The sequence below is a fragment of the Petaurus breviceps genome, unplaced genomic scaffold (genome assembly GCF_028583685.1).
Source record: "Petaurus breviceps papuanus isolate PSGF00001 unplaced genomic scaffold, PetGlider_PUasm1.0 37, whole genome shotgun sequence".
In the NCBI taxonomy this organism is placed as follows: Eukaryota; Metazoa; Chordata; class Mammalia; order Diprotodontia; family Petauridae; genus Petaurus; species Petaurus breviceps.
Genome location: NW_027186296.1, coordinates 46,166,322 through 46,191,689, shown reverse-complemented (window position 1 = coordinate 46,191,689; position 25,368 = coordinate 46,166,322). Strand labels below are relative to the sequence as shown.

General features: G+C 38.2%; 1 protein-coding gene across 7 annotated transcripts in view; it reads right to left on the bottom strand.

Moving 5' to 3' along the window:
* Nucleotides 1–25,368, bottom strand: part of OTUD7A (OTU deubiquitinase 7A) — a 420,410-nt gene that overhangs the window by 251,228 nt on the left and 143,814 nt on the right. For 5 of the 7 annotated variants that reach the window (XM_069098405.1, XM_069098403.1, XM_069098401.1 and 2 more), the window contains one exon: nt 20,424–20,486. The exons of the other annotated variants lie outside the window; for them this stretch is intronic. The gene's annotated coding sequence lies outside the window, so the exon portion shown is untranslated. The remainder of the gene's footprint in view (nt 1–20,423; nt 20,487–25,368) is intronic. 7 annotated transcript variants of the gene reach the window in all.

Here is a 25,368-nt window from a genome sequence, read left to right as displayed (position 1 = left end):
GGAGGGGGGGATTGAGATTGCCTTTAGCAATTCAGCTTTTAAGAATTCTTACTATCTACAATGGGAATGGATGGAGACTTTCTGATGCTTATCTGGAATGCCTATGAATTCCTCCCACTATACTTGGAACAGGGTAGACTGAGACTTACTAGTTAGGGTATCCACTTGTGGGCTCCACAATTGAAAGGATGTGGCTAACTTGTATGTCTGCCCAGGGCAGGGGGTGGGGGAAAACTGTATGTTGAAGAAAAATTCAGAGAAGAGGGGAAAAAAAAGATTAAAAGGTTATGAGGAAGGAAAAAAAAAGTTCTGAAGGCTTATAAGAGGGAGGATGATAACTAATTGTTCTCCATCTCCCTAAAGGGCAGAAGAGGAAATGGCAACATGAAAAAAATGTCAGATATAAAAATGGATCTTTGAGTCTAAGTATTACTCACACTGTTCTACTGGGGGGGGGGGGGGGCGGGGGGGAGGGAAAGAGAATAGGGAAAGGGCAAATGTCCCGAAGGTAGGCCATAGCAAGAATCATGTTTCTGGGCACAGTGGAGATTACAACTACATATTCAATTAAGCAAGCATTTATCAATTCCATATCAGTTCTAATCCAGCCTCAGATGCTTAATAGCTATGTGAGTCAGGGCAAGTCACTGAAACTCAGTTTTCCTTGGTTTTCTTATCTGTAAAATTGGGGATGATAAAAATATCTACCTCCAGGGTGGTTGTAAGAATCGAATGAGGTAATGATTTTAAAACGCTTAACCGAGTGCTTGACACATAGTAAGCTCTATGTAAATGTTAGCTATTATTAAGTACCTATGAAAGGCAGCATGCTCTGTGAATACAGGGAAAACTTGGGTTCAAGACATACCTCTGAGATGCACTGACTGTAGGAACCTAATCACTTAAACTCTCAGCCTTACTCTCCCTTCTGATCCTCTAAGACTATAATTTATAGAACAGAAACCAATTTTATATTAGTGGAGGGAGTTTATCCACTGGGAGTTCCATATACCAATGAACTCATAGATCTGGTGCAAAAAAAATCTTAAAAATGTGCAAGACATTGTGCTTGATGCTAGGAATACAAAGACAGGAATAAAACTGCCCCTTCACCTTTGTATGGAACTTCTTTTCTACTAAGTGGATATAGGGACAGCTAGGTTGCACTACCTAGAGTCACTCATCTTCCTGAGTTCAAATGTGGCCTCAGACACTCATTAGCTGCATTCCATTTAAAATTTTCTGGGTAGAAGCACGACCCACCCGTGGCTCCGGCTTCCACCCTCCCCAATCCATGTAAAAAGGGGACTCTAAACAAACTCTGGAGCTGCAGAACCCACAAAATGACACAGAGAAGCTAACCTCCTGCTGAGAACAGCCCGGCAGGCTGGCAGGAATTGGCCAGCGCAGAGCTCTGGGAGCTGAGCCCAGCACCACGCAGCGGCTTTAGCCCCAGGGCGGGCCTGACCAGCCGCCTGCCAGAGGGACTCCAGATCAGCAGCAACTGTGGCTGTTTCCAGATTTATCAACACATAGATGCGAAGGACAAGGTGAGAGGCTAGTGCAGTCTGGACTTTGGGACCAGTAAGTGGGACTGCATGGCTTTTACCCCTGGGGCGAGAAACCGATGAGAAGCCAGCACAGCCTGCCAGCACCACGTGGCGGCTTCAGCTCCTGGCCTGCAGAGTGTAGGGGGACCAAGCACCAGTCTGAGGGGTAATCGCTCTTGCTTTAACCTGCTTGGATCTGGATTGCAGTCTAGGGTGGAGGTCCTGGGGTGTGTGTCCAGCTTGCCAGAGAGTGTGGAGACCTCAGAGAGGGCACCCATCTAATACCACCGGCAGCTGAGAAAACCCCAGCGTTTGGGACGAAAACTCCCCTGTCTGGTGGCAGAGTCCTACTGTGGCAAAAAGCCCAAAAGTCAAATCATTGAGTGGCAAAATGAGCAGGCAAAGGAAACAAAGCAGACAGAAGATCCCAACATTACACTCCTATTTTGGGGATAAGAAGGAGCAAGGCATGGAACAGGAGGAAATCAGTGAAGTCAGAACTCCTGCACCAAAAGCTTCAAAGGAAAATACAAGCTGGTTACAGGCCATAGAGGACCTTAAGAAGCAGATAAGAGAAGTGGAGGAAAAATTTGGGAAGAGAAATGAGAACAATGCAAGAAAATTATGAAATGAGAGTCAACAGCCTGACTGAAGAAAATAATACCTTAAAAAACAGACTGACTCAAATGGCAAAGGAGGCCCAAAAAGGCAATGAGGAGAAGAATGCCTTAAAAAGTCGAATTTGCCAGATGGAAAAAGAATCTCAAAAGCTCACTGAGGAGAATCATTGCTTCAGAATTAGATTGGAGCAAATGGAAGCTAATGACTTTATGAGAAATCAAGATGCTGTTAAACAGATCCAAACAAATGAAAGAATAGAAGGCAATGTGAAATATCTCATGGGAAAAACCACTGACCTGGAAAATAGATCCAGGAGAGATAATTTAAAAATTATTGGACTGCCTGAGAGCCATGACCAAAGTAATAGCCTAGAAAGCATCCTCCAGGAAGTTCTCAAAGAAAACTGCCCTGATGTTTTAGAACGAGAGGGCAAAATAGAGGTTGAAAGAATCCACCGATCACCTCCTGAAAAAGATCCCAAAAAGAAAACTCCTAGGAATATTATAGCCAGGTTCCGGAATTCCCAGATTAAGGAGAGAATATTACAAGCAGCCAAGAAGAAAAAATTTGAATATTGTGGAAACACAATCAGGATAACCCAGGATCTGGCAGCTTCTACACTGAGGGATCGAAGGGCCTGGAATGTGATATTCCGGAGGGCAAAGGAGCTGGGATTAAAACCAAGAGTCACCTACCCAGCAAAACTGTGTATCATGTTTCAGGGGAAAATATGGTCATTCAGTGGAATACAGGACTTTCAAGCATTCTTGCTGAAAAAACCAGAGTTGAATAGAAAATTTGACATTCAGATACAAGAAGCAAGAGAAGCATGAGAAGGTAAACAGGGAAAAGAAATCATAAGGAACTTATCAAAGTTGAACTATTTTTTTTTAAAGCAATCGGGGTTGAGTGGCTTGCTTGGGGTTGCACGGCCAGTTGTTGTTTCTGGGTGTGGTGCTGAGTGTCTGGGCCCGGATTTGATCTGGGTCGTCCCGGCACTGGGGCCGGTGCTCTAGCTCGCTGAGCCACCTGGCCAAAGTTAAACTATTAACATTCCTACATGGAAAAACAATAATTGTAACTCATGAAACTTTTCTCAGTAGTTGAAGGGATTAGAAATATATATATATATATATATATATATGTGTGTGTGTGTGTAGATATATATATATATGTATATATATATGTCTTTATATGAGGGTATGCGCGCATATGAATACATATGTGAATGTGTGTATATATATTTACAGGTATACATAGATAGAGGGCACGGGACCAATTTAACAGGAAGGGATGATACTTAAAAGGTGAAATTAAGAGGTGAGATGAATATAATGAGAGGAGATGGGGAGAGACAGAGTGGGGCAAACTATCTCATACAGAAGAGGCAAGGGAAAATGGTTACAATGGAGGGGAAGAATAGGAAGGCAAAAGGGAATGGGTCAACCTTATTCCTATTGAATCTGGCTTGAGAAGGGAGTGAAATACACACTAAATAAGGGATCTCAGCCTCCAGGAGAATAGGGGGGGAAGGGGATGTGAGGGGGGATGATGGAAGGGAGGGCAGGCTGGGGGGGAGGGAAGTTGGAAGCACTCACTTGTGAAAAGGGACAGGATCAAAGTAGAGAATAGAACAAGTGGGAGGTGGGATAGGAGGGAGGGAAATATAGTCAGTCTTTTACAGTACATCTACTATGTTATTGTTTTGCATTAGCTGCACATGTACAACCTAACTGAACTGCTTGTCTCCCCAGTGGGGGTGGGTGGCAGGGGGGAAGGGAATGAATCTGGAATTGAAAGTTTTAAAATCAAATATTCAAAGATATATATACGTGTGTAAAATAATATAAAATAAAATTGTATTCATTCAAAAAAAAGAAATATAAAAAAAATAAAATTTTCTGGTGCAATTAATCTAGGTTTAAATTTGAGTGATAAACTAGTGAAAAAAAGAAAGGCAGAAATTAGAATTGAATGCAACCACTATTCTTTAACAGACATATGGGTTTTGGTTCATGGCACCACTTTGGCTCAATCTAATTCTTTTGATTTTTGGCAAGTCAAAAATCTGTTTGCCTCAGTTTCCTCATCTGTAAATGAGCTGGAGAAGGCAATGGCAAACTACTCCAGTATCTCTGCCAAGAATCCCCAAATCAGATTGTGAAGTCAGACACAACTAAAAACAACTCAACAACAACAACAATAAAAATGGTGGAGATATAACATGTAAACAGATAAATAAATACAAAGTAATTTGGGGGAAGGAAGCAAGCAATAACAACTTGGTAGGGGGTGGGGGAAGCCATCAAGAATAGGTCTCATGTACAAAGTAATTCTTTTTTTTTTTTAAAGCAATTGGGGTTAAGTAACTTGCTCAAGGTTACACAGCCAGTTATTTCTGGGTGTGGTGCTAGGTATCTGAGCCCAGATTCGATCCCAGGTCATCCCGATTATGGGGCCGGTGCTCTTACTCACTGTGCTACCTGGCCATCCCCAAAGTGACTCTTGAGCCAACCACTAAAGGGAGCTAAAAATACCAAGAGGCAGAATTGAGGGGGAAGGACAATACAAACATCAAAGGGACAAGGTACAGAAAGACATGAGGAGAGATCAGGGAGTCCAGTTTGACTAGACAGAATGAATGAGGGGAAAAATCTGAATAAAGTCTGGGAAGATAGGATGGAGCCAGATGGTGAAGGGAGTTAAATGTCACTGTAGCTAGTTATGTTTCAGAGATAGAATTTGACCTAAAGTATATCCAAATGTGTGTAAAGCCCATGGGCTTAAATGTACCCTCATCCATAAGGCCTTCTACAGACAATGCACCCAAAAGGGATCTCTCCTGTGGTTCTACTATACCACTAATATTATATTCTGTACCACTCATGGCATTTGCCATGCTTATATAATTCTTCAAATTATAATTATTTGCATATTGATCTTGTCTCACTTGTTAAATTTTAAACTTTTAAAGTCACTAGCCATCTCAACCCCATCTCTGTGTGTTGCACAATGCCTAACACAATGCTTTTCTCATAGTGGTAATCACTCAAGAAATATATCTTGAAAGAATATATAATGTACCAGTCTTCAATGATATACATTGATAACACTCTAGAAACAGAGAGATGTGATTTTTTCCACTTAGCCCAGAAGGAAACCATTATACTTAGAAAAATCAGGCCTAAAATTCTCCTAGGATAACTAGGCAGTGAGAGGGAAAATAGCCAGGTGACCTAGTGGAGAGAGCACTGGAACTGGAGTAAGGGAGACCTGAGTTCAAATCCGAGCTCAAGCTCAGATAGTTACTAGTTGTGTGACTTTTGGGCAAGTCACTTAACCTTTGCCTCAGTTTCCTCATCTGTAAAGGGAATAATAATTGTACTACCTCCCAGGATTGTTGTGAAGATCAGGTGAGAGAATATTTGTAAAGTTTTAGCACAGTGCCTGGCACATAGGAGATCTTATATAAATGCTGGCTGATATTATTAAATGCAGGTGGAAGTTTATCCTTTTCTCTTTTACTATAGCATATGTCAATCGCCAATATTATGGAGGGAGGGGTTGAGTTCAGATTATTATTTCCCATTTGACAGTTAACCAACACCTAAAGATACTATACTCATCTAAAGGAAAAGAACTCTGAGACTTAATAGGAACAAAGTATGATTGGCTGAATAAAAATAATCAAACACAGGAATTACACTGAATAGACTCTAGAAAAACTGATCCTAGTGTAGCTAGCTAAGAAATCAAATTCATTAGATAAAAAGAAGTGGACAACTTCTTTATTCTTAGAGGAAAATGCTCTGAGAAAAATATCTCAAAATTATTCATGCTCAAGTAAAATGTTCATATAAAATGTATTTAGTGGGAACAGTAAGACAACCATTTAAAAAATAAACTTGGATAATCATCTTTGCTTGTCTTCTAGTACTTGAGTAAAATGGTCACATGAAATATATTTGGTAGGAACCAGAAGATAAACATTTAAAAAAGAAACTTGAACAATCATCTTTGCTTGTCCTCTAATACATGGATAAATGTATAAATGGACCTGGGCTTGGATCAAACAGTGCTCTGTTAAATAACAGTAAATAATAGCATGAGATAAACCAAATCTCTTTATAACCAATTCATTCCATTTAATTCAACAAATACTTATATTCCAAGTGAAATGCAGTCTTGGTCAGCCCTGCTGTTAGCTTAACATTCCATTAACAGGACTCTGCCTGGTCTATGATAGTGTGTGTGCACACATGCACACATGTGTATGTGTACATGCATACACATGCACACAGTTGTATTTGGATCTCCCTTCCTATAGAGTCCTAGCATGCTTCAATATCTCAATGGACCCACAGTCTCACTGAAATAGGTACTCCCTTCAGCTATATGGTCCATAAACCATTTATTCCTCCTCATCCACCATAATTTTTGTCTTCTCTTCAAAAATCCCTGCTTCTTTTAATAGTTTAGACATATAAGTACCTCACCCCACTATCCATCTATTATCTAGGTCTCAGTACAAAATAAACCTACCTCCTTTTTCTGGCAATCAGTATTCATAATAATGTATTTTACATCACTTCTCATGCATAAGCTATTTTAAACAATATCTTAACAATAACAAAATAATAACAATATTTAACAATATTTTTAACAATATCATAAGCTATCTTTAACAATAACAACAATAACAATATCTCTTTTAACAATACTCATTACACATCTTTCCATTGTCTTTTAGGTCACCTGAAATTTTGATTTTTTTATTTCCATTATTTGTTATCAGGAGCATATGAATATTTAAAAAGTCAGCTTTAAGGGCAGGAAGCAACTTAGAATCATGGAAAGTTCAGTCTAATCTGGACTCCTCCTTGGAACCAATGCTGGGTTCCATTAATTTTTCCACTTTAGTGTCTATCCAGGACACATACATTGATAACCTAAATCAATGGATTTCAATAGTGAATAAAAGAGATCCATTGTTTCTTCTTTATCGAGAATAATATTATTTTACACATGTCATAAGTAAGGATACATTACTGTGAGGATTTATTTTTGAACCAAATCTAATCTACCAGGAATTTAACTGTGTTTAATTCAAGTCAACTCAACAAACATATATTGAGTTCCTATTATGTACAAAGGACTGCACTAAGTGTTGTAATGCAAAAATAAACAAGAAACAACCCTGTCCTCAAGGACCATACATTCTTCTGGAGGATTCAGAATATACAAAGTTATGTAAAAACAAGGTAAAATGAGAAGGAGAGAATGCTAAAAATAAGGGGATCAGGAAAGGCTTCATGGGAGAAGCAACACCTAAGTTTGAGTTGTTAAGAGAGAAGAGAAAGGAATGAAATCCAAGTTAAACATATCTAATTAACACAGGCACAGGAGTACACTCTCCATGTGTGATAGTCTGTATGACTTGTTCAGAGAAAGGAGATGCAATGACGAGTTTGGGGAGCTGCTAACACACTAGTATGGTTGTAATGCAAAGTAAAGAGGGCTAATACAAAATGGGTCTGAAGAGGTAAATTGGAGCCAAAGGCTTCAGATTCGAAGCTGAAGAGATGGTATTTTATAACTAAGTCAATGAGAAGCTACTGAAGATTTTTAAGCTAGGAATGACACGGTCAGAACTGCAACTTAGGAAAATAATTTTTGGCAGCTGTGTGGAGAATGGATTGGAGATGGAATAAACTAGAAGCAGTGAGACCAATTGGGAGCTACTGTAACAGTCCCACAAAGGGGTAATGGGGGCGTGAACTAGAGCAGTAGCCATATGAAAGAAGAGGAGACAGATTTAAGAAATTTTTAAGGCAGAATTGACCAGACTTGACAATTGATTGGAGTGAGGGAAAGAAAAGTAAAGAATGACCCCAAGATTATAAACCTGAAAGAATGGTTATGTCCTCAACGGAGATTAGGTAGAATTAGGAGAAAGATAATCAATTCTCTTTTAAACATATTGAGTTTGGAATCATGGATCACATATTTAGAGCTTGAAATGTCTGAGAGGTCATCTATTCCAACCTCCTCATTTTAAGAAGGGATTTCCTCAGAGTCATGTAATCACAGAAGGCTCAGAAAGTACTCACAAGCATAAAGTAGGATTAAGGAATTTTCCTACAATTCCACTATAATGTGGTCACACATGATAAGATTTTAATATGTAAACAAGACACATCTATGTTCTTTGATCCTGTTAAAAAAGTCGAATCTTTTCACTTGGGTCAAGAAGGGGGACAAGATGATTGGCTGAGCAAACAAATTAGCCATATCTTTGGAAGTTTTAAATAGCTGGATAAATTTCAATAGTTTGCAGTGCAGAAATTGAGGAATGCCTACTCAAAAGTACATTATGGAGGCATATTGACCTCTTAACTTAAACTAGGCATCAGTTTGAAGGATAAGGGATTTTTCTCTCCCCTCCTTCAGCACTGGCAATATCATTGGAGCTATGAAACCAATATAAGGCAATGTATCCAAATTAAAAGCAGACAAAGAAATTAAAGGCACTGATGACCTGATGATACAGGGTGATAATCAAGGATATTTATACTACCTTAGTGAAAGTATTTGATAAAAGCTAATTAAGTCTACTACTGACTGATTGTTAATAGGAAGCACACTGGTGACAAACTGTGAATTTTAGGATTAAAAGTAGCCACCTCACAGAGTTTCCTGAAACCTGAGGTTAGATATCTCCCAAGTATCCAAGCTGCAAGTGCTGGTGCTACCTCAGGAAATAGCACAGAGAAGTTATTGCTTACAGACAAGGTAACTGAGGCTTTGAGAGATAACCAATTTGCACAAGGTCACAAAAGCAAGAAGTAGACCCAGGATTTTATCCCAGATCCTGTGATTCAAAATCTATGCAATGGGATATCCAGGTGGAAACGTCCATCAAGAAGTTAATGATTCGGGGTGGCCAGGTAGCACAGAGAGTAAGAGCACCAGCTCCAGTGTTGGGATGACCTGGGGATTGAATCTGGGCTCAGACACTTAGCACCCACCCAGAAACACCTGGCCATGTAACCTTGAGCAAGTTACTTAACCCCAGGTGGCTCAGCGAGTAAGAGCACCAGCTCCAGTGTCGGGATGACCTGGGTTTCAAATCTGGGCTCTGATACCTAGCACCACACCCAGAAATAACTGGCTGTGTAACCTTGAGCAAGTTACTTAACCCCGATTGCTTTAAAAAAAAAAAAAAGAAGAAGAAGTTAATGATTCAGGACTAGAGTTTAGGAGGATTAGGACTGCAAATTTAGGAATGATTTAGGACTGATCAATTTTAAGATAACAATTGAATTAGGAACAGAGTAGTACCACAAGATTTTGGGGGTAATTTTATAGGAATCTGACAGAAATGAGAATTAGACCAAAGCTTCACACTATATATCAAAATAAGAAGGAAAATTTTCACTTTCAGATCTTTGGTTAAGGAAATAGTTCAGGACCAAACAAAAGATAGAGAGGATCACAGAGGATGATCTTAAAGAGGATAGTTTTGATTGGATAAAATTTAAAAGTTTCTACACAAACAAATCTGCAGTCAAGATTAAACATCATGGAAGCCAAGAGAAGAGAGTCTGGTCAATGATTTCTAAATCTATAGAAAGGTCCAGCAAGATTTTTCAATAAATAAAAAAATTCATTATTTCCCCATCCCCTTAGAGTATTCACCCATCCTAATATATCACTATTCCTTGTAAATGAACTGCAGAAAGTAAAATTGATAGATAAAATCTTCAACTTTAGAAACAGGGGTGCTGAAACACCACTGTGTAATGCTGTAAAGAGGATTTCCTTTTGCTAATTTTTCATCCATACTGGGATATTCCCTTGAAAAGACAGCTCACTACTGAGTCCGCTTGCAATTGATGACTCACAAAGTCTATGCTGAAAGTGGCAGCATAGAAATAATAAAATCTCAAGAGGTAAGAAGAACATGATACTCATTTACATTGTCGTGTGCTGGATCCTTATGGTCCCAGTACAATGCTCGTCTCATAATAGCATTCTCTGATTGGAACATTTTTTGTATTAAGGCCCTTCTGTGGTTATCAAATGACTCAAGTTCCCCTTAGTATTTAATCCTCCAATCTACTCCCTGGCTATGGCTATTGTCTCCGTAATTTTCATTTGTGTCTATCCAGAGGGGGAAATTGTATATTATTTGCTCATGCCCAGCATTTTCCCAATGTTTTGATTTTTAAAAAAATTATAGACATGTATGTAATACATACTCTCTTCCTTAAAAAGCTGAATAAATTAGTATAATATCTGTGAATAAGGAAGAGTTGGGAATTACTCTGGCCTGTTTGCTAAAAGGATTCAACTGGATAAGATTTCCAAGATTTCCATTTGCTCAAAAGGTAGCTTTTAAAGGCAAGAAATGCATTTTCCTCTTCAGTAGCCACTGGAATTTTTGCAAAGGGGTGTGCTGGACGCAGCTCAAACCAGCTGGTGAGCCAATTGTTAAATTGCCAGTATGAGCATTTACTTCTTGGAAATTGACAAATGCTGCAAATAAGGGTTTGATCTATTATTTTGTTGATTGTCTAAACTTAAGGAAGTGGTGGAGAAAATAATAATGCTGATTAAACTCAAAAACTGTGTCATGTACTTTTTTTGGAGAGCCAGTTAATGAAACCAGTATACCCCTACACATACTCCAATACACAACAGAATGCCAAAAGATTAACAGTATAGCTATATCCCACCACAATTAACAGAAATATTAAGAGTAAATATTTCTATCATTGTATTATTACCACTCTCTGCTTTCTCTACTTAAACTCATAACCTCTAGAGAAATGTTAGAATATGACAAGATAGAACATACTATAAATTCAGGCTGTTCAGTTTCAGTTTGATATCTCTCTCTCTCTCTCTCTCTCTCTCTCTCTCTCTCTCTCTCTTTCTCCGTTCACCCTCCCTTACTACTCCCTCCTTTCTTACCTCTGACACCCTCCCTCCCTCTCTCCATTTTTCCACCTTATTTTTCCACCATTCAAAGCTGGAATTTATTTTGCTTGTCACTATCTTTTCCCTTACTCCTTCCCTTCTAGACATCTCTCTCTCTTTCCTTTCCCCCCACTAATTTCTTCACTAAGTCTAATGTATTATTACATCAAACACCTTCTTTGGGGGAAAGGGGAGACAGAATGTGACTGTATTCAACCCTCTTTTTTCCAGTTAAGAAAAGAGTGAAGTTTAAATGATTCTTGCTTCCTCTATACCTTCCTCCAAGTTCTTATATTCTTTTCATTGTCCTCAATTATGAGACAAAGTTTGATCCCTCTTTTCCTTACTTCTTCCCTAATGCATTCCTTTTCTACCTCCCTTTGCTCACCTAAGACAATAAAAACAGAACATAACCACCTTCAGTCCATTTGTCTTCTTTAATTTCTTCTATGTCTTTGGAGACATTAGGATTTTGAAGGGACACATCTGTAATGGCAAGCAAAGGAACACTTAGCACCTTGCTTCAGTTATTTAAGTATTTAGCACCTTGTTTGAGCCCCACCTTGTGACTTGAAGATGGGGGGAACTTGTTGATGAAACAAGAAGGAGAACCACCATATAAAAGGAGGAGCACAAGCTGGGACTGAGCAGAGCTAAGAAGGAGAAAACTTGTGTCCAGCACTCTTTCTGTTTTGTCTGTGTTGATTTGTGTTTGTGATACTTTGTCAGACGGAAGTCTTCTGTCTGTTGTTTGTGTTACTCTGTCAGATAGAAGGACTCTATCTGTTGATTGTGTTACTTTGTCAGAGAGGAGGGCCCCATCTGTTGAATTGTGTCACTTTGTCTGACAGATGCACCTTGTCTGTTGACTTGTGTTGATTTTACAGGTAGAAAGCGAATTGAGATGATTGTGCCAGCAATGTGTGTGAATGTTGTTGTAATTCTACTATGCTTGATGCTTATATAGATATTGCTGTGGTTCTGTTAAGTTTTCTCTTCCCAGGAACAGAGACTTCAAAAGGCTTGAGGTGGACTGGTCACTGTGACCTTCAATATGCAATGGGAACTGAATGAGGAGCTGGACCAGGAGCTGGACCAGGAGTTGGAGGCTGCCTACCTTTGAGTCCAGATGATGGTTGGGTGAATTCAGACAAGAGCTGGAAACATGAAAGAGGAACCATGGAATTTGGGAGCCAACCCCAAGTCAAGATGAAAGGACCTTTCCTTGGTTACTTGGTGCTGACTAACAAGATCATGATTTGCTGTGACCTAGGGGTCGGAGAACTTTTTACTTTGAACTTTGTAGCCCTTAAGGATGATTGAGTTAAGGATGATTGGAAGCTAGTTAGTCTCCAGTCAAGAAGAAAAAAAAAGACTTTCTGACTGAGATTAAGGTAATATGACCAAGGGGTGGGAGACCTTTGAGCTTTGTATCCCTTAAGGACGATTGTTCCTTAAGGATGATTGGGTCAAGGACTTACTGAATGATATCTTTTGTTTAAAATTATGTGGCCACTTTAGTAATAAGTTGTTTTGTAATAGTTGTGAATGTTGCACTTTGATTTCTATGAATGTTTTGCTTTAGTTTACTGCTGAATAAATAGAAAGTTCACTATACTATGTGATCAGAACCTTAAAGCTATTCACAGCAGCAGTCCTCTGGAAAGCTGCTCATGCTTGGCTTTACAACATCTCTTACTCTTAGAATGTAACTTTGACATAAAGAATGGCATCAGAATGAAAAAGGTGGTAGGGGGGAAGAATTTCTTGCTCAAATTTATAGGTGAGAGGAAAGTTACAGACCCAAAATAGGATAGAGTGGATCACAGAAGATAAAATGGACAGTTGTGATTACATAAATTAAAAATGTTTTTACCAACAATCCAATCCAGTGTTCCTATGATTAGAAGAGAAACAGTTAAAAGGGGGAAAATCTTTGTGACAATCATTTCTGATAAATATCTCAAGGGAAATGATTTGAATTTGCAGGAATAAGAGCCATTCTCCAGTTGATAAATGGTCAAAGGATATGAATAAGCAATTTTCAAGGGAAGAAATCCAAGCTATTTATCTATAGTCATATGAAAAAACAAAACCAGTCCAAATCACTGATGATTAGAGAAATTCAAATTAAAGCAGTTCTAAGGTTCTACCTTGCACTCATTGAATTCAACAAAGTTGACAGAATAGGAAAACTACAAATGTTGGATAGGCTGTGGTAAAACAAGCATATTATTCATACACTGTTAGAGAGCTGTAAATTGGTTCATCCCTTCTGGAAAGCAATTTGGAACCATGCCCCCAAAGTTACTAAGTGATACCTAAGAGATCAAAGAAAGAGAAAAAAGGTATATGCATATATTTATATATGTATGTGTATGTATATATGTATATACATACACATATATGTGCATGTGCATACATGAACATGCATATGTATAACAGTTCTTTTCGCAGTAGTGAAGAAATGGAAGCCAAGAGGGTGCCTATCAATTGTAGAATGACTAAACAAATCAGGATATAATAATGTAATGGAATACTACTTTGTCATTTAAACTATGAAATGAATGATAGCAGTGAAATTTGGGAAGACTTGTAAGAATTATTGAAAAGTGAACTGATCAGAATCAAGATACAAATGCATGTCATAATCACAACACCATAAAAACAATTTTGAAAAACTTAGGAAATCTGATCAAAGTAACCACCAACTATGATTCCAGAGGATTGATGATGAAGAATGTCATTAACTCCTGATAGACAGGCAATGGGTTCAGATGCAGGATGAAACATTTATTTTTTAACATGGCTAATGTGGAAATATGCCTATTTGTTAGAAGTGTTTTGGTCTTATTTTTCTCCCAATATTGGATGGGGTGGAGTGTGGGAGGGAGAGAAAATGGATTTTTAATTATTGAAAAAAATAAATTTTTATTTCAGAAAATATAGGCATTTCTTCATAGTATAGCCTCTTCTAATTGCTCAAATGTATTTACTGTTTTTTTTCTTAACTCTCGAGTTTGCCTTTCAAAGTTCCTCTTTAGCTCTGTACTCTTCATCCGGAATGCTTAAATATTTTCTAATAGCTAACAATTCCAGCATTTTACATAGCTCATCTATTTATATCATCCTTATTTTAAAGGTGAGGAAACTGAAGCTGAGAGAAGTTAAGTGACTTTCCCAGGACTACACAGTTAGTAATAATTGCCTAAAGCACCCCTGACCCCAACAAATAAATCCTGCTTACTTGTTTTCTATTTGCTCCCATAGTAACCCTCTTCTTTACTAGGACATCTATACTTCTATATTGAGTATTTTTCCAACTTCCAGTCGTGGAAGAAGGGGTATAACTACTATCTAAAGCTAATTTTCCCATTCAATGTTCCAACTTTCAACTCTCTCCAATGTCTTTTCTTGCTTCTAAAAAAAGTTTTCCTCTTAGCAAACTATTTAAACCAGGATATAGCTTGTTGACTCTTGGTGGTGATATTACCACTATAATTCTCCCAGTATAGATTATGACTATTTAAAAAATGTTCAATTTAATACCTTATTACTCAGATAAAATGCTGAAAGGATTGAGTGAGGAGTAATGAAAATGAAGAGAATTAGAAAATAAGATCTCTTAATGAAGGGCTAAAGACATTGGAAATATTTAGCCTGGAAATCAAAAGGTTGACTACCTGAAGTCCTATTCCAGTGCCTCACTGTTGTTTAGTGGTGACCTGGGGTTCCAGAACACTCTGTCATAGAAGGAAAGTTCTGGAAGGTTCTATCAAGCTGGATAGATTTCAAATATGGTCCTGGAAACATTTGCTCTGTGGTTTTTCAGAGGACCATCTTATCTATGCTCATATATGCTCAAATATGCTCAAAAATAAGCTCATATCCAGTAACTGGATATTTAGTAATGAATTCTTGAACCATGGCAACCCAGGAAACTAGTAAAAAAAAAAACAAAATGGCTCTCAATCCTTTGTAGTTCCCCTTCATTTCCTCCATCACTGTGGAATGGTGGTTAAAAAAAAGTGGAAGAGGATACTAGAGAATTACCATTTTTAAACAACTTGTAAATACTAATTATTAGTATCCTAAATGTTACAGCCTTGTCCAATGACATCCTACTGGAGGAACATGGTCATATCAATATTGAAATTGCCACTACAAAATCAGATTATCATAGGTTTGAGAGGACCTTTGAGGTCAATAATCCCAGTTTATAAATGAGGAAACTAAGGCAGAGATAAGAAGTAACTTCTCCAAGGTCAGACATGGATAAGAGGCAAAACTGAGACTTGATTCCTGGTCCTCTGATACTAAATGATTCCAACAGTCTTCACCAGAATGCTTTCCCATGAAACCAGAAGATAAAAGGATGCTATAGTTAGTGGGAGAATAGTTTTCAAATCCTCCTCAAAAATATAAATAAAGTTGGTGTATTGATTTTATTACATGTTGAAAGACAAGAAGAAAAATCACTTCATGGAACAGTTGGTTACTTCATATTGTGTTCTTAATAAGTACTTTTTTCTTTTTTTGGAGGGCGGGAAGGCAGGGCAATTGGGGTTAAGTGACTTACCCAAGGTCACACAGCCAGTAAGTGTGTCAAGCATCGGAGGCCGGATTTGAAGTCCGGTCATCCTGAATCCAGGGCTGCCCCCTAAGCATTTTTTTTTAAAAAAGACCACTATGTAATCTCCTCCGACTGGATAATATTAATTGTGTGAATTGTACAATTCTGGTCAGCTAGGCGGCACAGTGGAAAGAGCACCAGGCCTGGAATAAGGAAGACCTGAGTTAAATCTGGCCTCAGACACTTGCTAACTGTGTGACCCTGGGCAAGTCACTTAACTGTGTTTGCTTCAGTTTCCTTATCTGTAAAATGAGCTGGAGAAGGAAATAGCAAAGCACACCAGTATTTTTGCCAAGAAAACTACAAATGAGGCTGTGAAAAGCTGGACATGATCAAAATAGACTGAACATCAAAAAGAGCCCAATGCAAGATGTTTCCCCTGCTTGAAATCTTATTCTAGTTCTCCCCATCCTACAAAACCTAGTTCAATTCTTCTGATTGCCATTGTAACATAATTCTTTTTTTTGTCACTTTCTCCCCCAGATGAAATAAATGGTAGCCAAACTTGTCAAATGTTTCTTGGTGTACAGGCCATTTGAAGTTGGGAGGGCAGAGTTCACAGAGAGAGAATATTTTATAACCAAGACTCACCAATCTCAGAAAACCACAAGAGGGCAAGGCCAGACTGCAGCCCCAAGTCCATAGGGAGGAGCAAAGGGCCTTAATGGGCAGGCAATCTGTGCTGAAAATGTGGCATTTGAGGCCCAGGCTGAGAGTGGGTGTGGAAAGGGGAGGGAAGTGGGCCAGGAGGAGCAGGAAGGACAGGAAGCCCAGAGATGTGGCCTGGGCTTGGACCTGAGGCCTCTGAGAGTGGCACACTGGTTCCTTGACCTACTCCACTCACTAGTTAGTGGTCATGTTTGCTCCCCCCAGTCTTGTGATTTGTCCTTTAACTGGGAGAGTAGATGCTCTCTACTACAGAAGGCCTCTGATCAGTCGGCCTGGTCCAGCATGGTCCTAGGAGGCAGACTAGAACACTTGGGCCTAGACCCTGCCTTCCAGATAGAAATACAGAGCATCTTTGGGGACATCTGCTCTATTTGTGGGAAGGTGGGCAAAACACTAAAAACAGAGTAAAAGCAAGGTCCAGGACCCTCAAGAATGTTACCCTCTGTTTCTCTAGACCCTCCGTGGGGTTTCTGTGTGCAGGATTTCTGCAGGAGATAGTCCGTTTTGTTAAGCCTTTGAATATTCACATTGAAAGTATCGCGCAATTATCTATTGTCAAATCATGGATTTCTACAGGTTTTAAATACTCGTGGGGGGGGGGGGGAACTCAAGCCTATACCCAAAGGTATAAAACATTAATTCGGTTTGTCTCCAGCTCCAGGGGTGCCAGTGCAGCCCACAGAGTTTATGAAGGTTTACAAATGTTGCATCTTCTTCTTCTCTCCCAGCACAGGATCCTGCCTCAAAGCTGATTTTCCTGCAGCTGCAGCATCCAGTCACAGTCTCAGGTGTTTGCACAGGTTGTCGGTAACCTGGGGCCGCTGCTCCGGGGGAAAAGGTCGAGGGGTACTGGAGTGCTGGGACCCTGCCACATTTCGCTAGTTTGGCTTGCCCAAAGAATCTGCGCTGGGGGGAGGGAGCTAGCGTACTCGCAGTGCAGAGCAGTGCAGCCCGAGTAGAGTTAAGCTGAGTCGTGAAGAGACCAGGTGAGCGGAACCCAGCCGTGCCTGGCCATGTGGAGCCCTGCCTAGCCCTGCAGTGCCCAGCCAAGCCGTGCCGTGCAGAGCCGTGGGGAGCCGTGGGGTACTGTGTCCTGCCTATCCAAATCGAACCGTGACGTCCAGTTTTTCTTTTGCAGTGCTGGGACCCCGCCATCTTCCGCTGGTTTTGCCTGCTGGCTCTCATATCTTAATTCTTAAAAGCCTTATTGTCTTTTCCATTCATTTGGCCCGTCTCTAGTTCTCATAATGGATTTTTAAACAATATTTTTATATGTATGTCATAGTTCTTCACCTTATGGACTTTTTCAGGTAAGGAATTTACAATTTAAATATCTTTTGTAACCTCCAATATGAGCTTACAAGGATAAGCAAATATATAATCGGTGCTCAATTATCCAATTATCTTCCCCTTCTTGTCATTACTAAGACATCAAAGCAGATTAATGCATCTTAACATTTGCAACATGAGGCTTGAAGAAAAAAACAATTTCTAGTTAAACTCAAGGCATAAAAACAAAAAGAAAACAAAATATAAAAAAAAAAACAAAATCCTTGAATTAATGGTAACATTCTATTCCCTTGCATTTTCTCATTCATTAATCATGTGTACTTTTGACAGTATCTTTCATGATGTCAATAGAAATAAAATCATTTATTAACATTACTATAGCAAGCTGGATTTCATCCCAGGGATTTCCACTTTGACTTAGAGATATTAAGACCAACAAAAATAAAGGTCATTAACCAAAGGACAGCTGGACACATTGTTATTCCAGTTATACTCTCCCACATAGATGACACCAACCTCAAAAGTTACATCTCTGAATGATACACACTGTCACATTCATTTCTTCTTTTTTAGCTAAAGAGTACTTAACTATCAAACTGAATTTAGGAATCCTAGATTTTCTTTTCAGCTTTGACTGTCGACATCGCTTAATAATCTTCCCTATGAATCTTTGCAAAGACCATTATTCTGTGCCCTAGTTTGACATGTCCATGAAATAGGAATGATAAAAATCACGGTTCACTTAACAGTGAAATCTTGATATATAGGTCTGTAAAAAAGCCTTTGCAATTCTCATATCAAAATGTGACCAAGTTTGGAAAGATTTAGCCTCCATTTCTGTTAAGCTTTCTATAGATATCCTTGAAACAAGTTGGAATAATGCATATTTAGCACCGATTTTGTGTTATGCATATTACTAATCCTTTAATTCACTATGAGACATCTCATTTAATCTGTGAACAACAGAGATGAGACCAGTTTCTGTCAACAGCCCTTCATATGACCTTTCCTGGTTTGTACTTAGTATATTATCTTTTCTTCAAGGAACAATGGCTACTCATTTTTGTTTTGGCTTTTGAAAAATTATTAAGGTCTTTTATTTTTTACTCAACAGTTATTTCTTAATATAATCCTCCATCCCACCCACTCCTTTTGTAACAAAAAAAAAGTTAAGCAAAAATGACCAATAAAAATGACCATGCTTGACAACACATGCAATACTGCTCTCCTGTCATGCCTTATGTCTCTACTGAGAGGATGGAAATGTGTTTTGTCATCTCTTTTTTAGCACTTAGACTAGTTATATAATGTACATACATACACACACATACACACATATATATTATATTATATAACCCAGTTTCGCTGCCTTTTAGTATTCTTTTTCATTTAAATATTTTATACATTACTTAACTGGTTCTGCTCATTTTGCTCTGAATCAGTTAGAAAATCCTTCTGTGAATTCCTTGTTTTCATATTTTCTTATTGCATAATAGTATTCTATCACACTTATTGACCATAATTCATTCAGTTACTCTTCAGTTAATGGGCAGCCCTTTTCCAGTGTTAGCTGCTCAACTGATTATTTAGGGAAATATTCTGTGCTCATAGATAATGGTGAACATTTATGTATTCTTTTGATCTGCAAAGAGCTATAAAATTACATATGGTTGTCATATGGGTGGTATTTCTTAGAAAATGTCTAGAGCAGTCATGAAAAATCATTTCACTGGTAATTAATCTAACTTTCTAATTTAATAAAATAAGAAATAATTTCCATAGTACATTTCATGTCACATGTTTTCACGGTTAGATATGAAACATATTCCATCATTTTTCCCACAGACTAAAACAAGAATTCCTAATAGTAACTTGTCGAGATAATTTTCTGTTAACACTTAAGAACTGCAGACTAATTATTTCCCACTCCCTGAAAAACTGTTCAATTTAATTCAACAAACATTTATCATGTGCCTAACCATGTGAAAGGCAGCATGGATAGTACTCAAGGAGCTATAAGATAGAATCCCTGCCCTTGAAGAAGACTTTACCATCTAGTATGGGAGACCTTATTCCATTCAACAAATTTTTTTAAAGTATTTTCTAAGGGAAAACATGATGGACACAAAGACAAAAAGTTAAATAGTCCATGCCCTCACGTAGCTTATGTTTATTTAAGAAGAGATATACACAAAAATAGGACATTTGGACTAAGTGTGGGATTTTACTGCTTAGGGTGGGCACTCCCAGATAAGAAAACTTCTGCCAATTCTGGTTTGGTATTGTCCCTGAAATTTATAAACTCAGAGAGTTTCCTAAAGCATTTGAGAAGTTAAGTGGCTTGCCCAGTGTCACACAGCCAGTATATGTCAGAGTTAGAACTCTATTCAACCCAGTCTTCCTGGTTTTCAGGTCACCTCTGTCTATCCACCATACCACACTGGCTCAAAACCAAAAGATTCTAATAACAACAGTAATTATAATAATGATTACAATATGTATAGAGTGCTTTAAATTTTGCAAGGAGCTTTTATGTGTATTTTCTCATTTGATCATCACAATCACCTTGTGAAGAAGGTGCAATCATTACTATCCCCATTTACAGGGGAGGAAACTGAGTTTTAGAGAGGTTAAGTAACACACATCCAAGAAATGCCTGAGAAAGGATTTGCACTTACGTCTTTCTAAATCAAATCCAGGATTCTATCCACTATGGAACACTGCTTCTAAAGATAAAACATCTGCAAAAAGAAATAAAATAGAAAACAGAATGTGATAAGAGTGCTCTGAGGTTCTATAAAAATTCAAGAGATAATGAAATCACTCCTAGTTGGGAGAATTGAAGAAGACTTCAAGAAAGGTACCATGGGAATTCTAGTTATTAGAGATAGTTTGAGCAAATACATGTAGGTAGGAGAGTATTGGATATGGCCAAAGAATGAGCTTGGCCACAGCAAAAGGTTTAGTAGAAGACTTTGAAAGCTAGGTTTAGGTGTTTAGGAATTTTGGTAGTTCAAGAGAAGCCAGTGATGGATTTTGAGGAGTGGAGTGATGTGACCAAAATTGTGCTGTAAGACTAATCTGGCACTATGGCATAATAGAGATCTGGCCTCAGAGTCAGGAGGACCTGGGTTCAAGTTCTGCCTGTGACAAATATATTGGTATGTGACCCTGGACAAATCACTTAACCTTTCAGTGTCTCTGAAAACTCTAACACTGTACTTTGCAGAACTACTGATGATCTGCATTGATGGAGGGGATTTCCCTCACTAGCAGGAGAGAGATTAGAGGCTAGTGAGTCAGTCAGGATGCTATTGTAATCATCCAACTGAGAAAACAAGGCCTGAATTGATGGGAAGAAGGAAAAAGAAGGTACAGATTTCAGGCATTGAATGAATACAACTGACAGGATTTTGCAAATTATTGTAAGGAAGTGAAAAGAGTCAAAAAGAAACAATCAATAAGTGTCTACTATATGACAATCACTGTGCTAGAAGCTGAAAATACAAATAAAAAAGAATGAAACAATCTCTAATCTCAAGGAATTTAGATATTGAGACTGACTGACTAGGAATTCTCTAGGGCCAATAACAGAATTATGGAAGTTTGGAGGAGGCACATGTTTGGGGATAACATAATGAATTCAGTTTTGGACATAATAAGTTTGAGATAGTGATTGGATATCCAAGTAGAGCTATCGAGAAGTCGGTGGGAAATAGACATACAGATTCAGTAGTCATTCACAAAAATCCATGGAAGCAGGTGAGATCACCAAAGATGAGACAACAGGAGGGAAATGGATGGTGTCAAAAGTCTTAGTGCATTTTTAAACTCTGATAATTTAGGGGGATACATACAGAACTGAGGGAATGCCTATTAAAATGCCAATTAAAAGATGGGAAAAAGGAAAGCATACATCAGGAAAGAGAAAATGATCAATCATCAATAATGTCAAAGATTAAAGGAGAGGTCCGAAAGGATGAAAATGGAGAAAAGGACACTGAAATTCATTAATTAAGAGATCACTAGTATTCTTTAAAAGAGACTGTTGGGGATAAAAGTCAGATTATGCAGAATTAAGGGTTATAATGGTGAAAAGTAAATGGAAGTAGAGTTAATTTTTTTAAAGGAAGCTTTTCAGGGAAAGGTTGGAGAGAAGAGAAAGTAAGAGAAAGGGAAGGATTTTGAGGACTAAAGGATAACTGAACACATTTCTAGGCAGACAGGAAGGAACTGATATAAAAGGGGCAATTAAAAATGTGCACAATAGAAGTGAATGATAAGTGCCCATACTCAGAAAAGGAAGGAATATAATTAAAGATATTGAGGGGTAAGGGTAGAGTTCATGTCTGATGGCTTTGACATATACATGTATAAACACATGCAAAATACATAGAGTAGATACAAGGTAACCTTGGAGGATAAGGCATTAGCATGTCTGGGGTCCAGGAAAGGCTACCTGCAGAAAGGGACCTTAAAGACATCAGCCAGCCAGTCATCCATACATACATCTAGATGGATGGATATGTTTTAGCCAAAAAAAAATCCAAAAGTTCTAACCAGAGATCAAGAAATAATGATATATTCATCATAAATTCAGTAGAATTTTTTTTTGTTGTTTTCAGCTTAATTTCTAAATATATTTTGTACTCTGGAGTTAATTATCTAATGCACCTGTACTCTGTGAAGGGATAATAAAATGTTAAATGCCAATAATTATAGTAATGGCAAATTAATTAAAATATTCCTTTTAAAGATGAAGAGTGTAGGTAGCCTAAGAAGCATAAACCAAAATGTTGAGAGAACAATGTCATTCTGGCATTTACTTGCAAAGTACAGAATTATTTAGGTGGAGTCTAAAAGAAGTCTAAGAAGTCTAAAAGAAATTGTCTGGATGTAATATTTCTTCATATTCAATAAAAGAATTCAATCTCATTTGCTTTTTGTGAGGTCAATCCATATAAATTGATCCTGGACTAATCCAGCTCCCACATTACAGAGATGCATTTCAAATTTTTTTGACAAGCAGGGGAAAGGGTTTTAGAATAATCTCATCATCTCTCAGTAAAATGCAGTGCAATGTGGTTTAAAATGGTGTGGCATAGGACAAGTAAGATCTGATGCTACACAACTACACAACAAATTTTTGTGACATACATGCACAGGAGGTCATATGCTCCTGTGATCTCATTCCTTCCCTTACATGGTCATTTTCTCAAATCTTTCATCAATTTGCCCCCCCCCCATTTTTGTACCAAGGAGTAAATTAAAAGGATTTCTTAAAGTCCCTCAATTAAAAATCAAGAATAAAGATCTCAATTATCCATTTTGTTTTACATTATTAGAAAAATAAATTCATCACTCATTTGGTCTAAATGAAAAACATGTGCAGTGTGTTTTCAGGAATGTTTTTCCCCCATTAGCACTGTGTGGAACAGGCTTGGGTGTGCTCAAAAATTCACAAACAAATAGCATCACTGGAAGAGTGTGCTAAAAAAATGATTTTTTCCCCCATGTCACAGGTCAGTTTGGGAATAGCTAACTTCCTTCAAGACAGTCTAAATTCCTCCTTTTAAAGGAGGCTTTCCTCTTCCTCTCTGCTGCTGATGCTTTTTCCTCTAAAGCTATCTTGCATCTACGCTATGTATTTTGTACCTACCCACTTACATACATTTCATCTTCCCCATAAGAAGGTAAGTTTCTTGAGTGCATGGAGGGTTCACTTTATCTTTATCTATCCAGCATTTATCACAGTCCCTGACACATAGTAAGGCATTGATTGATAGACTGGCTTTTTAAAAACTGCAGTATAGGGACAGCTAGGTGGTGTAGTGAATAGAGCACTGACCCTGGAGGCAGGAGGACCTGAGTTCAAAAGCAGCCTAAGACACTTAACACTTACTAGCTATGTGACCTTGGACAAGTCACTTAACCCCAATTGCCCTGCCTTCCTCCCTCCAAAAAGCAAAAACAACAACAACAACAACAACCAAACCCAAAACTGCAATATAATTTCTCAATTGCAGTCTTCCTCTTTTTCATTTCTGGTTCCAGTTCACTGTCCATCTGTACTGACCATTCAATACATACGTACTGATGGGATGCTCATTTGAAATGCATCATCCAAACAGTAGGCATTCCTCATTTGTTTTATTCTCTTTGGATGTTTATATCAATCTGTTTTGAAGGATGACAGATTTAACTGCAAAAAAATGCTATTGTATTCTATAAAGTCATTCTAATACTAGAGAACTGGAGAATTTCAATATGTCTCTTCCATTTGTATTCTCTGCAGGAAATTCTCCAAGGCAATGGTGAACACATTCTCCTTGTTTGGTGCTTGGCTTGATATAGATAACCAGAGTAATGTTCATAAAGAAAAGTTAGATCCCACTTAACCCCAAATGCCCTCCAAAAAAGCAAAAAAAAGTTAGATCTAATTTTGCATCAACCAATGCATCACAACTGAATTTAACATGTGTCTAGGAGACATGACAGATGGACATCCTGGGTACTGCATTGGTATCCCTATAGGATACTTTTTAAAGACCTCAAGGAAGGTCTCCAGTATCTTAGGTAGATAATCTATAAAGTATTTATATGAGATTATAAACAAATATCCCCTTGGGTGCAAAAGTGTGGAGAGGCTATAATCTACAGTATTCAAAAGGGTGCCCCATTAATAAGATCACGGATCATTGTAATAATCAAATAATGAAACACCTTTTCTTGCTAATTTCTCTTGTAATTAAAAAAATAAAGTAATACTGATTTAGAGGATGGGCTATCAATAGAGCCCAATTAATAGTATGTGAAAATGCATATCACTTATACCAAAAACAAATATGCAGCCTAACAACTCCAATGCTACAACTTGGGTAGTCATAGAGACAATATTTTATATATTCATAATTTTTCTATTTCAGAATTTAATTAGCCTTTGTATTTGGGTAGCAGGCTTGATTTTTCTAAGTAAGGCTCAGCAAGGACAGAGTCAGCAGATCACATTGTCAAGTGATGTGAGAACAGTAGTAATGGCACCCAAATCTGAGCAAGGATGTCAGAAAGTGATGAGATATGCTAATGCTGATGTTACTGGGATCGGGGTAAGCAATATGGAAGGGGACAGATGGAAGGGATAAGGTGAGTGGAGACAGAATGTGTAAGAGGCTATAGAGAGGAGAAAAAAAGGGAAAGAAACAGAAGTCAGGAAGAAAAGAAGGCAAGCAGAAAGGTGTATAAAGAAGAAAGCAAGAGAGAAATGGTGGTTATAGAGTGGGCTTCATAGAACAAGAACACACAGAACCATTGAGTTCTGGCACGAGAGGAGAACTTTGAGTTCCTAGCTCTAGCTTCTCTTGCTCATGCCTTTCATTGTATAGAGGAGAAAACCAAGGTCAGACAATCACTAAGTGCAATAGCTGGGACTGGAGGTCAGCTCTCTACTCCCCAGCTCAGTGTTCCTCTCACTATGCCACAAAACCTCCCCAAGTCACCTGCCCTAAATTTAAAGCTAGGCAGGCACCAAGTCAGTCGAATGGGGAAGAAGAGAGGTCCAAAGATTAAAACGCCCCCAATTTGTTAAGTGATCCAAATGGAGAAAATGATAATAATGAAGATACA